Source organism: Arachis stenosperma, chromosome 8, assembly GCF_014773155.1.
Source record: "Arachis stenosperma cultivar V10309 chromosome 8, arast.V10309.gnm1.PFL2, whole genome shotgun sequence".
In the NCBI taxonomy this organism is placed as follows: domain Eukaryota; kingdom Viridiplantae; phylum Streptophyta; class Magnoliopsida; order Fabales; family Fabaceae; genus Arachis; species Arachis stenosperma.
Window position 1 is genome coordinate 37423776 of NC_080384.1, and position 19024 is coordinate 37442799.

The 19024-nt window shown below is 37.1% G+C and overlaps 1 non-coding gene across 1 annotated transcript; it reads left to right on the plus strand.

The window, feature by feature from the left end:
- Nucleotides 1–4866: 4866 nt before the first annotated feature.
- LOC130947112 (small nucleolar RNA R71) lies at nucleotides 4867–4974 on the plus strand. Its single transcript, XR_009072522.1, has one exon. It is a non-coding gene; the product is annotated as a small nucleolar RNA R71 (small nucleolar RNA).
- The last annotated feature ends 14050 nt before the right edge of the window (nucleotides 4975–19024 follow it).

Consider the following 19024-nt stretch of genomic DNA (forward strand, 5'->3'; position numbering starts at 1 on the left):
CAACGCCGTTGAGAGCGCGCCAATTGGGCTTCTGTAGCTCCAGAAAATCCACTTCGAGTGCAGGGAGGTCAGAATCCAACAGCATCTGCAGTCCTTTTGAGTCTCTGGATCAGATTTTTGCTCAGATCCCTCAATTTCAGCCAGAAAATACCTGAAATCACAGAAAAACACACAAACTCATAGTAAAGTCCAGAAAAGTGAATTTTAATTAAAAACTAATAAAAATATACTAAAAACTAACTAAAAGATACTAAAAACATACTAAAAACAATGCCAAAAAGCATACAAATTATCCGCTCATCACAACACCAAACTTAAATTGTTGCTTGTCCCCAAGCAACTGAAGATCAAATAAGATAAAAAGAAGAGAATATGCAATGAACTCCAAAAACATCTATGAAGATCAGTATTAATTAGATGAGCGGGGCTTTCAGCTCTTTGTCTCTGAATAGTTTTGGCATCTCACTCTATCCCTTGTAATTCAGAATGATTGGCTTCTTTAGGAACTTAGAATCCAGATAGTGTTAATGATTCTCCTAGTAAAGTATGATGATTCTTGAACATAGCTTTTTATTGAGTCTTGGCTGTGGCCCAAAGCACTCTGTCTTCCAGTATTACCACCGGATACATACATGCCACAGACACATAATTGGGTGAACCTTTTCAGATTGTGACTCAGCTTTGCTAAAGTCCCCAATTAGAGGTGTCCAGGGTTCTTAAGCACACTCTTATTTGCCTTGGATCACAACTCTTATTCTTTCTTTTTCTTTCTTTTTTTTTTCGAATTTTTTTTTTTTTTTTTTTTGCTTCAAGAATCATTCTTATGATTTTTCAGATCCTCCTTAACATGTCTCCTTTTTCATCATTCTTTCAAGAGCCAACATTCATGAACCACAAATTCAAAAGACATATGCACTGTTCAAGCATACATTCAGAGAACAAAAGTGTTGCCACCACATCAAATTAATTAAACTATTATAAAATTCAGAATTCATGCAATTCTTTCCTTTTCAATTAAGCACGTTTTTATTAAAGAAAGGTGATGGATTCATAGGACATTCATAACTTTAAGGCATAGACACTAAGACACTAATGATCACAAGACACAAACATGGATAACATAAGCATAAAAATCGAAAAACAGAAGAATAAAGAACAAGGAAATCAAGGAACGGGTCCACCTTAGTGATGGCGGCTCTTTCTTGCTCTTGAAGATCCTATGGAATGCTTGAGCTCCTCAATGTCTCTTCCTTGTCTTTGTTGCTCCTCCCTCATGATTCTTTGGTCTTCTCTAATTTCATAGAGGAGAATGGAGTGTTCTTGATGCTCCACCCTTAGTTGTCCCATGTTGGAACTCAACTCTCCTAGGGAGGTGTTTAGTTGCTCCCAATAATTTTGTGGAGGAAAGTGCATCCCTTGAGGAATCTCAGGGATCTCTTGATGAGAGGGGTCTCTTGTGTACTCCATCCTTTTCTTGGTGATGGGCTTGTCCTCATCAATGGGGATATCTCCTTCTATGTCAACTCCAACAGAACAACAGAGGTGACAGATGAGATGAGGAAAGGCTAACCTTGCCAAAGTGGAGGTCTTGTCCGCCACCTTATAGAGTTCTTGGGCTATAACCTCATGAACCTCTATTTCTTCTCCAATCATGATGCTATGGATCATGATGGCCCGGTCTATGGTAACTTCGGACCGGTTGCTAGTGGGAATGATTGAGCGTTGTATGAACTCTAACCATCCTCTAGCCACGGGCTTGAGGTCATGCCTTCTTAATTGAACCGGCTTTCCTCTTGAATCTTGCTTCCATTGTGCGCCCTCTTCACATATGGTTGTGAGGACTTGGTCCAACCTTTGATCAAAGTTGACCCTTCTAGTGTAAGGATGCTCATCTCCTTGCATCAGAGGCAAGTTGAACGCCACCCTCACACTCTCCGGACTAAAATCCAAGTATTTCCCCCGAACCATAGTGAGATAATTCTTTGGATTCGGGTTCACACTTTGGTCATGGTTCTTGGTGATCCATGCATTGGCATAGAACTCTTGAACCATCAAGATTCCGACTTGTTGAATGGGGTTGGTGAGTACTTCCCAACCTCTTCTTCGGATCTCATGGCGGATCTCCGGATATTCACCCTTTTTGAGTGAAAAGGGGACCTCGGGGATCACCTTCTTCAAGGCCACAACTTCATAGAAGTGGTCTTGATGCACCCTTGAGAGGAATCTATTCATCTCCCATGACTCGGAGGTGGAAGCTTTTGCCTTCCCTTTCCTCTTTCTAGAGGTTTCTCCGGCCTTGGATGCCATAAATGGTTATGGAAAAACGAAAAAGCAACGCTTTTACCACACCAAACTTAAAATGTTTGCTCGTCCTCGAGCAAAAGAAGAAAGAAGAGAGTAGAAGAAGAAGAAATGAGGAAGAGGGAGAAGGTGGTGTGTTCGGTCAAGAAGGGAAAGAAGGGGTGTTTAGGTTGTGTGAAAATGAAGGGTTGAAGAAGGGTATATATAGGAGAGAGGGGGGTAATGGTTCGGCCATTATGGGTGGGTTTGGGAGGGAAAGTGGTTTGAATTTGAAGGGTGAGGTTGGTGGGGATTTATGAAGGATGGATGTGAGTGGTGAAGGGAAAGATGGGATTTGATAGGTGAAGGGTTTTTGGGGAAGAGGTATTGAGGTGATTGGTGAATGGGGGAAGAAGAGAGAGAGTGGTGGTGGGGTCCTGTGGGGTCCACAGATCCTGTGGTGTCAAGGAAAAGTCATCCCTGCACCAAATGTTGCTCAAAATCACGTTTTGAGCTATTTCTGGCGTTAAACGCCGGGCTGGTGCCCATTCCTGGCGTTTAACGCCAGGTTGTTGCCCTTTACCGGCGTTTAACGCCAGTCTGGTGCCCTTTTCTGGCGTTAAACGCCCAGAATGGTGCCAGACTGGGCGTTAAACGCCCAACAGCTAGCATTACTGGCGTTTGAACGCCAGCTTCTTCTCCTCCAGGGTGTGCTGTTTTTCTTTCTGTTTTTCATTCTGTTTTTGCTTTTTTCATTGTTTTTGTGACTTCTTATGATCATCAACCTACAAAAAAGATAAAATAACAAAAGAAAATAGTTAACTATAAAACATTGGGTTGCCTCCCAACAAGCGCTTCTTTAATGTCATTAGCTTGACAGAGGACTCTCATGGAGCCTCAGAAATACTCAGAACCGTGTTGGAACCTCCCAACACCAAACTTAGAGTTTGAATGTGGGGGTTCAACACCAAACTTAGAGTTTGGTTGTGGCCTCCCAACACCAAACTTAGAGTTTGACTGTGGGGGCTCTGCTTGGCTCTGTTTTGAGAGAAGCTCTTCATGCTTCCTCTCCATGATGATAGAGGGATGTCCTTGGGCCTTAAACACCAAGGATTCTTCATTCACTTGAATGATCAACTCTCCTCTATCAACATCAATCATAGCCTTTGCTGTGGCTAGGAAGGGTCTGCCAGGGATGATGGATTCATCCATGCACTTCCCAGTCTCTAGGACTATGAAATCAGTAGGGATGTAATGGTCTTCAATCTTCACCAAAACATTCTCTACAAGTCCATGAGCTTGTTTTCTTGAATTGTCTGCCATCTCTAATGAGATTCTTGCAGCTTGCACCTCAAAGATCCCTAATTTCTCCATTACAGAGAGGGGCATGAGGTTTACACTTGACCCTAAGTCACACAAGGCCTTCTTGAAGGTCATGGTGCCTATGGTACAAGGTATAGAAAACTTCCCAGGATCCTACCTCTTTTGAGGCAGTTTCTGCCTAGACAAGTCATCCAGTTCTTTGGTGAGCAAGGGAGGTTCATCCTCCCAAGTCTCATTTCCAAATAACTTGTCATTTAGTTTCATGATTGCTCTAAGGTATTTAGCAACTTGCTCTTCAGTGACATACTCATCCTCTTCAGAGGAAGAATACTCATCAGAGCTCATGAAAGGCAGAAGTAAGTCCAATGGAATCTCTATGGTCTCAATTTGAGCCTCAGATTCCCATGGTTCCTCATTGAGGAACTCAGAGGAGATTGGTACACGCCCACTGAGGTCTTCCTCAGTGGCGTCCTCCTCCTCTCTTTCCTCTCTATATTCGGCCATGTCTATGGCTTTGCACTCTCCTTTTGGATTTTCTTCTGTATTACTTGGGAGAGTACTAGGAGGGAGTTCAGTAATTTTCTTGCTCAGCTATCCCACTTGTCCTTCCAAATTTCTAATGGAAGACCTTGTTTCATTCATGAAACTTTGAGTGGTTTTGATTAGATCAGAGACCATTGTTGCTAAGTCAGAAGTACTCTGCTTAGAACTCTCTGTCTGTTGCTGAGAAGATGATGGAAAAGGCTTGCCATTGCTAAACCTGTTTCTTCCACCATTATTGTTATTGAAACCTTGTTGAGGTCTCTCTTGAGTCTTCCATGAGAGATTTGGGTGATTTCTCCATGAAGAATTATAGGTGTTTCCATAGGGTTCTCCTAGGTAATTCACCTCTTCCATGGAAGGGTTCTCAAGATCATAAGCTTCTTCCTCAGATGAAGCATCCTTAGTACTGTTTGGTGCATTTTGCATTCCAGACAGACTTTGAGAAATCAAATTGACTTGTTGAGTCAATATCTTGTTCTGAGCCAGTATGGCATTCAGAGTGTCAATCTCAAGAACTCCTTTCTTCTGACTAGTCCCATTATTCACAGGATTCCTTTCAGAAGTGTACATGAATTGGTTATTTGCAACCATTTCAATCAATTCTTGAGCTTCTGCAGGCGTCTTCTTCAGATGAAGAGATCCTCCAGCAGAGCTATCCAAAGACATCTTGGATAGTTCAGAGAGACCATCATAGAAAATACCTATGATGCTCCATTCAGAAAGCATGTCTGAGGGACATCTTCTGATTAATTGTTTGTATCTTTCCCAAGCTTCATAGAGGGATTCTCCATCCTTCTGTCTGAAGGTTTGGACTTCCACTCTAAGCTTACTCCATCTTTGTGGTGGAAAGAACTTTGCCAAGAAGGCATTGACTAGCTTTTCCCAAGAGTCCAGGCTTTCTTTAGGTTGAGAATCCAACCATATTCTAGCTCTGTCTCTTACAGCAAAAGGGAATAGCATCAGTCTGTAGACCTCAGGGTTAACCCCATTAGTCTTGACTGTGTCACAGATTTGCAAGAATTCAGCTAAGAACTGATGAGGATCTTCCATTGGAAGTCCATGGAACTTGCAATTCTGTTGCATTAGAGAAACTAATTGAGGCTTAAGCTCAAAGTTGTTTGCTCCAATGGCAGGGATAGAGATGCTTCTCCCATAGAAATCAGGAGTAGGTGCAGTGAAGTCACCCAGCACCTTCCTTGCATTGTTGGCATTGTTGTTGTTTTCGGCTGCCATGTGTTCTTCTTCCTTGAAGAATTCGGTCAGGTCCTCTAAAGAGAGTTGTGCTTTAGCTTCTCTTAGCTTTCTCTTCAAGGTCCTTTCAGGTTCAGGATCAGCTTCAACAAGAATGCCTTTGTCTCTGCTCCTGCTCATATGAAAGAGGAGAGAAAAAGAAAATGTGGAATCCTCTATGTCACAGTATAGAGATTCCTTGAAGTGTCAGAGGAAAAGAGAAATAGTAAGAAGAAGGAGAAGAAGAATTCGAACTTCAATTAGATAAGGTTCGAATTGTGCATTTAGAAGGAGTGGTACTCCATAAATAGAAGGATGTGGGAAGGAGGGAAGAGAATTTTCGAAAATTCAATTAAAAGATTTTGAAAACATTTTGAAAATTTGATTGATAATTTTCGAAAATTAAAAGTGAAAAAGAAATCAAGTGATTTTTGAAAAAGATTTTGAAATTAGAAATTAAAAAGATTTGATTGAAAACTATTTTGAAAAAAAAATGTGATTAAAAAGATTTGATTGAAAAGTTATGGTTTTAAAAAGATGTGATTGAGAAGATATGATTTGAAAACAATTTGAAAAGATGTGATTTAAAAAAAAATTGATGACTTGCCTAACAAGAAAAGATATGATTCAAACATAAAACCTTCCTTAATAGAAAAGGCAAAAAATGTTCAATCAAATCATTAATTGTTAGTAAGTATCTTTGAAAAAGGAAAGAAATTGATTTTGAAAACATTTGATTGAAAAGATATGATTTGAAAAAGATTTGGTTTTGAAAAACTTTGAAAACTTGAAAAAAAATTGATTTGAAAACAAAATCTTCCCCCTAGCACCATCCTGGCGTTAAACGCCCAGAATGGTATACATTCTGGCGTTTAACGCCCAAAATGCTACCTTTTTGGGCGTTAAACGCCCAACCAGGTACCCTGGCTGGCGTTTAAACGCCAGTCTGCCTTCTTCACTGGGCATTTTTGAATGCTCAGCTTTTTCTGTATAATTCCTCTGCAGTATGTTCTGAATCTTCAATTCTTTGTATTATTGACTTGAAAAGACACAAATTAAAAATATTTTTTGATTTTTAATAATCAAAATGCAACAAGAATCAAATAACAATGCATGCAAGACACCAAACTTAGCAGTTTGTGTACTACTGACACTATATGAGACACATAAATACTCAAGCCAAAAGAATTCAAAGATCAAAACAAAGAAATATATGCATGGATTCGAAAAATGTAACAGAAACATGCATTTGACACCAAACTTAAGATGAGACTCTAGACTCAAGCAAGAAACATCAAATATTTTTGGTTTTTATGAATTTGTAAATTTTTTTTTTGTGTTTTTCGAAAATTAAGTGGGAAAAGATATCAAAATTCTTAATGAGAATTCCAGGAATCAGTGCAATGCTAGTCTAAGACTCCGGTCCAGGAATTAGACATGGCTTCACAGCCAGCCAAGCTTTCAAAGAAAGCTTCGGTCCAAAACACTAGACATGACCAAAGGTCAGCCAAGCCTTAGCAGATCACTGCTCCAAAAGAAAAATTGATGAAAATCAACAAGCTCTTGTGGTGATAAGTTGAAACCTCGGTCCAATCAGATTAGACATGGCTTCTCAGCCAGCCAGATTTCAACAAATCATCATGAAACTCTAGAATTCATCTTCAAGAATTTCGAAAAAATAAATACCTAATCTAAGCAACAAGATGAACCGTCAGTTGTCCAAACTAGAACAATCCCAGGCATTGTTACCAAAAGCTTGCTCAAAACTTGAACAATCCCCGGCAACGGCGCCAAAAACTTGGTGCGCGAAATTGTGAACAATACTTTTCACAACTCTCATAATCCCTGGTCATGAACTCCAAAAACTTGGTGGTTCAATTCCATGGCATTACACAACTTCGCACAACTAACCAGCAAGTGCACTGGGTCGTCCAAGTAATACCTTACGTGAGTAAGGGTCGATCCCACGGAGATTGTTAGCATTGAAGCAAGCTATGGTCATCTTGTAAATCTTAGTCAGGCAAACTCAAATATATATGATGATGAACGAAAATAATATAAAAGATAAAGATAGTGATACTTATGCATATCATTGGTGTAAGAGCTTCAGACAAGTGTATGAAGATGCCTTCCCTTCCGTCTCTCTGCTTTCCTACTGCCTTCATCCAATCCTTCTTACTCCTTTCCATGGCAAGCTTGTATAGGGTTTCACTGTTGTCAGCAGCTACCTCCCATCCTCGCAGTGAAAGCTAATGCACGCACTCTGTCACAGTACTGCCAATCACCGGTTTGGTTCCCTCCCCTACCGGAATAGAATCCCTCTTTTGCGTCTGTCACTAACGCCCAGTAGGTTACAGGTTTGAAGCACGTCACAGTCATTCAATCATTGAATCCTACTCAGAATACCACAGACAAGGTTAGACCTTCCGGATTCTCTTGAATGCTGCCATCAAGTCCTGCCTATACCACGAAGACTCTGATCTCACGGAATGGTTGGCTCGTTTGTCAGGCGAGCACTCGGTTGTCAGGCGATCAACCATGCATCGTGCAATCGGGAATCCAAGAGATATTCACTAAGCCTCAGATGCTTGTAGAACAAGAATGGTTGTCAGTCACCTTGTTCATGAGTGAGAATGGTGATGGGCGTCAATCATCACCTTCATCATGTTGAAGAACAAGTGATATCTTGGGTAAAGAACAAGCGGAATTGAATGGAAGAACAATAGTAATTGCATTAATACTCGAGGTACAGCAGAGCTCCACACCTTAATCTATGGTGTGTAGAAACTCCACCGTTGAAAATACATAAGAACAAGGTCTAGGCATGGCCGAATGGCCAGCCTCCCCAAAGAGGGTTCAATCATCAAAACATGATCGAAAAGGTCTTTAATACAATAGTAAAAGGTCCTATATATAGAGAACTAGTAGCCTAGGGTGTACAGAGATGAGTAAATGACATAAAAATCCACTTCCGGGCCCACTTGGTGTGTGCTTGGGCTGAGCAAATGAAGCATTTTCGTGTAGAGACTCTCCTTGGAGTTAAACGCCAGCTTTAGTGCCAGTTTGGGCGTTTAACTCCCAATTAGGTGCCAGTTCCGGCGTTTAACGCTGGAATTTCTTGAGGTGACTTTGAACGCCGGTTTGGGCCATCAAATCTTGGGCAAAGTATGGACTATTATATATTGCTGGAAAGCCCAGGATGTCTACTTTCCAACGCCGTTGAGAGCGCGCCAATTGGGCTTCTGTAGCTCCAGAAAATCCACTTCGAGTGCAGAGAGGTCAGAATCCAACAGCATCTGCAGTCCTTTTGAGTCTCTGGATCAGATTTTTGCTCAGATCCCTCAATTTCAGCCAGAAAATACCTGAAATCACAGAAAAACACACAAACTCATAGTAAAGTCCAAAAAAGTGAATTTTAATTAAAAACTAATAAAAATATACTAAAAACTAACTAAAAGATACTAAAAACATACTAAAAACAATGCCAAAAAGTATACAAATTATCCGCTCATCAGCTGTGCCTTTCATTTTTTCTCAATTCATCAACTTTCTTCTTTATTTTTTTTATTGACCGGGTTAATTCTCTGAATTCTATACTATCCCAACTAATTCAAGACTATAAGTAATTCTGTTCTATTTTATAAATATAAGGAATAATCACTCCTAAATCATTAAATTTTAGAGAAGACAAATCGGGTGACAAGTATCACTGAACTATTCAGGGGTATCAGTTTTATTAAGAGAGTGATTTAGTTTTCGATACCCAGACCCAATTTCCAATTGTACTACTCTGAGGCAAAGTACAGCAACAAACTACAATGGGAAAAAATTCTAAAATTAGGACTTGCTTTGCCGTAAAACTCATATAACAGTCTCAAATTTCAACTTTAAGCTTTTTCAAGTCTCAAGGCATGATTTATAAACACAGCAAAATTAACCCATTAATCCTTCCCCATTAAAAAATATAAAAAGAAGCAATTATGGCAAGAGAAAGAATAATTGTATTAGATATGTTCAATTTAATTCCTCTTGTCATTTAAGCACGGAGAACTTTTAAGAAAGATAATTCAGGCAGCAAAAAGTTGTGAAAACCAAACCATGTAAAATAAAGTTCTTCAATCTTTATTTATATCATTCTCATATATTTAATAACTTGACTAGAGCTTTTATGTTCAGTTTGCAACTTCTTTTACATGTGTTGAACTTTAATCATTGGGATAGATTTCTAAAAAGTGTGTCTTTTTTTAGGTTGAAATCTGAGTTAGACTTTACTATTCTTTTAAATTATTCTTTTATATTAAATGATGAAACTGTTAATGTATTTCCATCACAAAGTAGTCATGGATATAGCTGCTCACTTAACAAGCAAAGCAATAATCATTGGCTGTGCCTTTCATTTTTTCTCAATTTATCAATTTTCTTCTTTCTTTTTTTTATTGACCGGGTTAATTCTCTGAATTCTGTACTATCCCAACTAATTCAAGACTATAAGTAATTCTATTCTACTTTATAAATATAAGGAATAATCACTCCTAAATCATTAAATTTTAGAGAAGACAAATCGGGTGACAAGTATCACTGAACTATTCAAGGGTATCAGTTTTATTAAGAGAGGGATTTAGTTTTCGAGACCAAGACCCAATTTCCAATTGTACTACTCTGAGGCAAAGTACAGCAACAAACTACAATGGGAAAAAATTCTAAAATTAGGACTTGCTTTGCCGTAAAACTCATATAACAGTCTCAAATTTCAACTTTAAGCTTCTTCAAGTCTCAAGGCATGATTTATAAACACAGCAAAATTAACCCATTAATCCTTCCCCATTTAAAAATATAAAAAGAAGCAATTATGGCAAGAGAAGGAATAATTGTATTAGATATGTTCAATTTAATTCCTCTTGTCATTTAAGCACGGAGAACTGTTAAGAAAGATAATTCAGGCAGCAAAAAGTTGTGAAAACCAAACCATATAAAATAAGGTTCTTCAATCTTTATTTATATCATTCTCATATATTTAATAACTGCACTAGAGCTTTTATGTTCAGTTTGCAACTTCTTTTACATGTGTTGAACTGTAATCATTGGGATAGATTTCTAAAAAGTGTGTTTTGTCCTGTTCAGATACTAAATTTTAAAAAATTAAAAGGAGAAAAAAGCATATGGTAGAAAGAGATATCAAACCAAGAACAAGGATGAACCTTGAAGTCGAAGAGGAGTTTTGGTACATACCTTAAGGGAAATCGACGAAGCAGCTCTGCAAATCGACCGCAGTTTCGTTAGCCAAGCTGCATGAACAAAAATTCATAGTCACAAAGTCATCATATAAGAAACGCACTACAAAAAATACCACTAGCATTCCTATCTTAACGAAATAAATCAACACCTAGTTTGACTATTCCTTTTTTGTGCGGTAACGGTTTATGTGCAGGGAACGAATGACGATATTGTTGATTGGTCTCATGGAAAAAGGTTGTGGGAACGGAAAAATATGACCCCTTATGGGTTAAGGGTGGAGGCCATTGCAACCTTGAAACATTCCTAGAGTACATAAAGTATTTGCACATGTAGTGTACTAAATGCAAAGGAGAAACTCTCACTCACAAAGCAGACAAACAAACAACTCAATTACTGTTCCGTTATCGTTAATAATATTTGGTCTTTTATTAAAAAGCTGAATGTATCATTTGTATTCTATCCTACTTGAAGTATGCATTGTGTGACCTTCCTATGTTCACATTTTTGATTTAGCATTGATTAACTCAATTACATGTCTTAGATACATTTGTAGCATTTGAGTTATCTAGTGTTGTAGGATAGGTGAAATATTTATTTTATGAGAAAAGAACATAGCAAAACTGTAGATGTGATTAGACGACTAAATCAATGTGGTTTTAGATTGTGTTGCTAAGTTTCAACAATGGTTAGAAAAAAGGCAAAAGATGCAAGTCCATCAGCAAAGACTAAGGCTAGTAGCAAAGATGTCCCTAAGAAGGAAAAAGTTTCCATTTCTGCCATGCTGGCCAGCAAGGATGAAAAGCCTGATAAACCCAAAAAGCCCTCTTTCATTAAAACCAAAGCAAAAGCTGCTCCAATATACTGATGGTATTGATCTTCCTCCATATGACGAAGATGAAGATGAAGCTCTCTTGGAGGAGGAGGAGGAGAATGCCTCCAAACGGCAGCAGAGGAGTGAGTTGAAGACACTTGAAATTTCAACCATAGACAAACAACTCACTCAAAATCCTAGTATTATTGAAACCAGACATAACAAATGCTTAAGATTTGGTAAACAATAAAAATATGTTCTATGAGGTTTTTGCATGCAGGGAATCACAGCCAAAGTTTAATTGGTTGTTGAATGGAATGACAATAGTACCTTGCTGTGCAGATAAACAACTAATTGATTAGATTTAAATACAAAAAATGATGTCTTGTCTTTAAATCCAAATCCTGTTACCATATATAGGTGGAGAACTGTTTGCCTACCAAATTATAATTTAAAATTTTGATTTTGGTTAAAACGTTTAGTATAGCTCATCATCATTCTCCGGAAAACATGTCTTCTCACTCTCTATCTTTAGGCTAATATCACTGTGGTATGTTATGTAATTACATTTTATATGATAGACAGGTCTAAAAATAATATGGTTACTTGAATAACTTGGGACATAGCCTAAAAACACTGAAAGCTGTGATATCTTTTCAAATTTATTAGCATTGTATGATTTAACCAAAAAATTCGAAGAAAACAATAATCTATATAGCTTTTATGCATCAATTCATAAGAAGAGATAGAAGAATTACTTTAGAAGGTAACCAATTAAAAAGTTCTGAACATGGAAAAACATGTTCAAATGAATATGGAGTAACATGGTGTCATGAACGAGTGCCCTATCTAATAAAAGTCCTGAACTAACAAATGAATGATTTCAAACAAATCAAATGGATTTTTATGCAATAAGCCTTCCTATATTCAAATGATTTATAACAGATTGATTATATAATTATATGACAGAATATAGAACATATGGAAAAGACCTAGTATCATACTCTCGGTGCCTAATAACAGATAGGCGGTGAAAAATTACATCATTGAAAGGGAAATCTTTATGCACCATTTAACATTGAGCAAAGAAATTATGATATAAATTATAAGCTTTAATTAGTGCTAACAAACGAACAACCATAAATTTGGAAAGAGCTATCAAACGAAGAACAAGCAGGAAGCTTGCAATCGAAGAGGGGTTTTGACGATACCTGAAGGCAAATCGACGAAACTGATAGGCAAGGGACCCTTTGGCGACGGGAAGCGCGATGCAGCTGTTATTGGGACCGGAGAGGAATGGCGGCAAGGATTCGTCGCAGAAGGGGCTGATGGACCTGAAACGCGCGCTCTGCACTCTTCTTTTGGCGGGTTCCTCGAATTATCGATTGTGGGTACTCTATTTGGGGTAAAATCATCGGCAGCTGGAAAGGGGTTAGCGGCGGCCATTCTTAATTCGACACAAAATTAGAGAGATTTGCCGTCGGTAGGTTGATTTACGCTTGGACCGCAGCTATCCTCCATAAATTGCTGCATTTGGGGATTCCGCAGGTAGTTTGCCGCAGGCATCCTCCGTATCCCTTGTAGTGTCGTTGTTGTCATCCTCTTTTTAATGGTTTCATTACTAGTTCCAATGCGACGACACTACTATGGATTCTGGTGTCTAAACTAGTACAAGTGCAAATGAGGATGTGCTGCCTCCAACACTGGTGTCCCCTGCACAGATCTGCTCATAGTAGATGTCCATTTACCACCACATGTGCTTTATGTGCTGCAACTCCTCTCAAAGCTCCTGCCGCAAGGACTCCGACTCCATATCCCGAACATCCTTTATATATATATATATATATATATATATATATATATATATATATATATATATATATATATATATATATATATATATATATATATATATATCACAAACGTTACATATCACTATTCTTATCTCTCTAACAAAAATATAAGAATAAAGGCGAGGAAAAACTAAAATATATACAATAATATACAAAACAACCAAATACGCAGAAAAAACTCCTTAAACTTTTCGTCCATCTTGAAAATGAAAATCTGTAGGGGATGAGAACATCGTCTTTTACAGGGTTTTCAGTAAAGAATTTTTTTAAGAATTATCATTCGTCTTATGAATATGTTCAAAATATTAATAATTTATTATTCAAAATTCAAAGTTCATTTCTTTAGTTATAAGAATTTCATTGCTCAATTAATATCTCGTAACATAATCAATTACGGCCTCCGGCCAAACATATAATCAAATATTGTGACAGCTTCTGACCCAAATCAAGTTAGCTTGCCCCACGACCCAAATCAAGTCAAAACACGGCTTCCGGCCCAACTCAAATCAAATCACCATCAAAATTTAGTCTCAAAACAAAATCAATACGGGCATCAAACGGTACAAGGCAATTACAATCAGGGAACAATTACAGCTAGTACCACATCAGGAACAATGCTCAGCATCACCATCACCAGCATAAGAAATCTCTCAGTTATTCAAACACATGTAAAATAATATAAGGAATACACAAACAGAGAGAACAGTTACAGCAATTAGTTCAATTAGCATATATATACAATTATTTAAATAGGCAAGCCAAATACAATATGTACACCCAAACAATACACACAAATGCAATATGATGCATGCCTGTCCTACTGACTGTGAGCTCACGTGTCGATTAAATTGCCAGAATCCAACACATCCGGTAGCTAATCCGATATCGTTTCTGTAACACCCTACCACACAAAGCCTTATACTTAAGTCATAAAGCAGAGGTGGTGAGGTATTACAATCTCTAAAAGTAAAATACGTACAAAAATATAGTAGAAAGAATTCATATCTAGGAGTCTTGAAGAATAAGCTAAACAAAAGCAAAAATAGAAAATCGTGTCACACTCACAAGGTTATTCGTAAAACAGATAGGTGAGATCAAAAGAAGGCTAAAAATATAATATACAGATCAGAGTTCCAAAAAGACAGATATCAAGCTCCAGACTCAACCTGCGAAGTTAAGGCCGGCCAGAGTATATATAACACCTGTTTTTCCAAGTCAACCTCTAGGAGGAAAAAACATAAAATATATACAGAGGAGAATCTATATATATATATATATATATATATATATATATACATATCATAATATAAAATACAGCATCCTAAAATAACCAAACTTTGCTTGCACAGGAAACTCCAGACGCTCAGCGACGTGCCTCTCGACTTGCATCTGAAAAATAATAGAATATATATAGAATGAGAACCGGGGGTTCTCAGTATGGTAAAGGTACCCACATAGTTAATATAAAAAGTCCCCGGAAAGCCAGAGGCATTTCTAGAACTCCGACACTTAGATTTCAACTTAAAGACCCAACTAAACCAAAAATTAGGTAAGTTATCTAAGGTATTCAAGTCTAAATCTAACTTTAACTTAACACTTCACTTTCTGTCTCCTTCAACCCTCCGAATCACCGGTGGAACAATCCCCTTCACACCTCCGCCAAGAAGGGTTTCTCAGAAAACATACACATACAATTCAAGTAAGGAAAACACAGACAGAGATGCAACTACAACAAATAGAACAAGTAGCAGATAAGCAGAGTTAAGCAATTAAGCAAACCAAAAAAATCCACACCCAAGCAAAACATACAAATGATAGTTGTAAGAACCAGACCAAACCGGCCAGTTTGACCAAAAAACTGGTGAACCGGTCACCTAGCCGGTCCGGTTAGTCATTTTGGCCAGATAAGGAATAGAACAGGATAAATCTGGTTTGAACCGTTCGATTTTGATAAAAATTGAAGAACCGGCGGTTTTTGTGAAACCGGTCGGTTTGGAAACCTTTTTTTTTTCAAAGCGAATGTCTTTCACTCTCTCGAATATCCCCTTGCCCCTTCCCCTTAACCCTAGATCCCCAAAAGCCAAAACGGCAGTCCTTCAAGTCTTCCTCAGCTGCTTATCACACCATACATAGTTGATAACTGCACCTCACCTCACTGCCGCCCTGTCGTCTTCTTCCTCCCCTCGTGACACCAACACTCTTCCTCGCAGTCTCTCTCAGTCTCTACTTCGTCTCGCTGGCTTCACAGTGTGTCCGAGTACGTCGAGTTCGTGGCTCTGCATCTCTCGTCGTCGTTGTCGCGTCTCCTGCATCACTGCCGCGGTGCTGCCTCTCTGTCACTAGAATCTGCCTCATCCAGGCTGGTCTCCAAACTGTGAAATATGTTCTTTATTTTTTTAGTTATTTAGTTAGATTTTAATTTGATTAAGGAAGTGAATAACTGATAGGTTAATGGTAGATTGTTGATTATGTATATATTGTTGAGTGATAACTTGTCATATCGGTTGAACTAGTAAACCAGTGAACCAGTAACCTGGCCGGTTTGATCACCGATTCGGTTCTTACAACTATGATACAAATGCATATAATGTATGCCTATCCTATGGCTGATGAACTCATCTGTCGGTTATACAGCCAACCTGACATGTCCTAGTAGTTAACCATTGAACAGTCCCTCTGTGCGCGTATCCCCAAGCTCAAAATAATATCCATGGAGTCAAACTCCAAGCTCAATAATATTCCATGGAGTCAATCTCCAAGCTCAAATATAATATTCCATGGAGTCAAACTCCAAACTCAAATATAATATTCAAAATCCATATTATATGCATGCCCATGGGAAAACCCGGGTGTTAAAGTGTCTAGTCACATCTTGCGACAGCGGGTCAACAAATAGTCTCAAATACACAAACCACATAATAATCTCTTTCTTTTTAAAATAACACTTCAAATCAAAACTCTAATTCTTATAGAAATTTCGACAGTATCTCCTCTAAAACGAATTTCTGCCACCATTCAAGGGTCCCAACTACCAAACCAAACACCTTTCAGTCATTCAAATCATTTCCAGTATCAAATTATTTTAAAATCAAACAAACACCAATATTAAATCTTTTTTCAAAACTAACCAACTCCAATAGCAAATCATTAACAACAACTAAACCACACATCTTATACCATATACACAATCCATCAATAATTCATTCAGTTCATTCCTATCTTAAGGTCTTCTACCCAAAGTTTTCACGTGACATTAAACAGTAACTATGAGAAACCAAAACTATACCTTGGCCGATTCTTCCCTAAGCTTAGAACACCTCAAAAACATCTCCTTTTACAAGCTCCAAGCTTCCAAACGTCAATTCCTCAAGCCTAATTACCCGGAATTCAATCCAAACCGCCCAATTGAACTCTAAATCAACCAAAACACAATCTATTTCGCACAATATCACTATAATCATCATAGGGTTCATTAGTTCAATATTTCACAAGGGTTCAACAGTTTCTTACCTTACCCACAAATCAATTGGACAAAATCCAGTGATTATCCGCTGCTAGAGTTTACCTAACCATCAAAATCATTCAATTTCTCAATATCCAAACCCTAAAATCACAAAATTGAGAAGGGGAAGAATTGGAAGAGAAATGCTAATTTCTTATCACTTTGTTCAAACAGAATTGAATAAAATTATGAGACGAACAAGTGGCCACTGACGGCTCGTCAATCGGAGCTCCGGATTAAAAGTTACGGACGATTGAATTTTCGGAGACGTTAGGTTTACGTTTTAACGTAACTCTCCCTTCTTCTCGTACCAGCAGGAATGAAGAAAAGAGAAGGCTCATTTTGGGTGTTTTATAGGTTGGGTTTTCAGTTCGATTTGGATTTAGTCCAACCGGTTTGGCTTGTTGTCTGGTTTTAGACTAAAATCTTTAAAATTAGTGTCAAAATTCGTATTTTTAATATTTCTACTCCTCTAAATTATAAAAATTAATTTTCTTAATTTATTTGAATAATAATTAATTTATTGGCTAATTATTTATTAATTTCGTGGGATTTACAGTTTCTCTGTTGCGCATCTCCATGAGGTCTATAATCTGAGGAGTGTGCCCTACCACCTTCTCTTGGAGACAAAACACCAAGAGAATCTTATCGGAAGATTAGTGTCCTACCACCTTTTCCTGGTAAGGCCGTGCCATACAGATTGTGAGATTAGTGTCCTACCACCTTACAAACATAGAGAGAATGTAGGAAAAAACATCGAGAGAATGAGTGCCCTACCACTTTCAAACATCGAGGGATTAGTCCCTTACCATCTTTCCCACATCCCTCAAAACACAATTAACGAGAATGCAGAGGAATAAATTAGGAGATGAATGTCCTACCACCTTCCCCACATCTCTCAAAATACAAGAGTAGAGAAAATCCTCAATTTGCCTCTCCATGAGTGGGATGAAACCACCGTCCTTACCTCCAACCAAAAAACTCAAATACCAACCGGAACAAAATCACAATCCTTGCATATTACCCCAGAAGCTCAAATGTCAAGATCTCTTTTAAAAGAACAAGTTAAATCCATTTCATCTTCATAGAACTCATTTTTCACTAAATCAAAAGTCTCAAATTAACCTCGATACTCCATTCTTCAATTCTGTTTGAAATTTCCAAAAGCATAACTTCTAGATAAATCTCATTCTTTTTTTAATAAATCAAACTTAAAACATAATCATTTTCTTTTAATGAATTGGAACTCAAAACATAATTCCCTTCTTGTAAATCGAATTCAAAATAGTATAATTCTTTTCTTAATAAATCGAACTCAAAATATAATACTTTTCTTAATAAATAAAGCTCCAAAATATAATTTATTTCTTTTCTTAATAATTCAAAATCAAATAATATAATTCTTGAATCCAAACTTTTCTAAATGGCACTTCAAACAAAGTCTCTAATTTTTATAAAAATTTAAATAGCATCCTCTCTAAAATTCGAACTTTGCCACCCTTCAAGGGTCCTAACCAAACAAAATCAAACATCTCTCATTCATTCAAATCACTTCCAATAAACCATTATCACAACAACAACTCTCAAGAAAATCAACAAATCGAAAACTCAATCAACCAAATCTCATCAATTGCAATTTAAACTAACTTCAAAAGCTTCAAATCAATAATTCAGGATTCCTTCTCAAATAGTTTCAAACCAAACTATTCCTCAATATAAATGTACATAAACCAAATTTTCAATGCAACTCATTTTTCAATATAAATATACCAATCGGATTTTTAAATCAAGATTTTATTAACTATCACAACACCAATTCAATCAATAAAACATTAAATCAAATAAATAATCACATTCTTTCAAAATAACTCAATCAATTTATAAGACTTACATAATCACCAAATTATAGAATTATAAATGCATATAGTAATAATGAGGGAGAAATTTTTAGAAGTTAATTCACATTAAATTTGGAATTAACCTTTAGTATAACTAAATAAAAAAGATAATTATAAAAAAATATTAATTGTGTTAATTAAATTAAGAAAGTGATGCACACTTTTTTATAAGCGTAAATATCATTAATCATATATCTTTATTTATCGTCTATAATATTTTAGCTATATAACATTAAATGTACTTTGTCAACATTGGTGTTAAATAGTCAGTATAATTTATTTATTTTTTATCACTGCCTAATCAATTAAAATATTTTTATAAGCTGATATTAAAAAAAAAAGGGTCTAA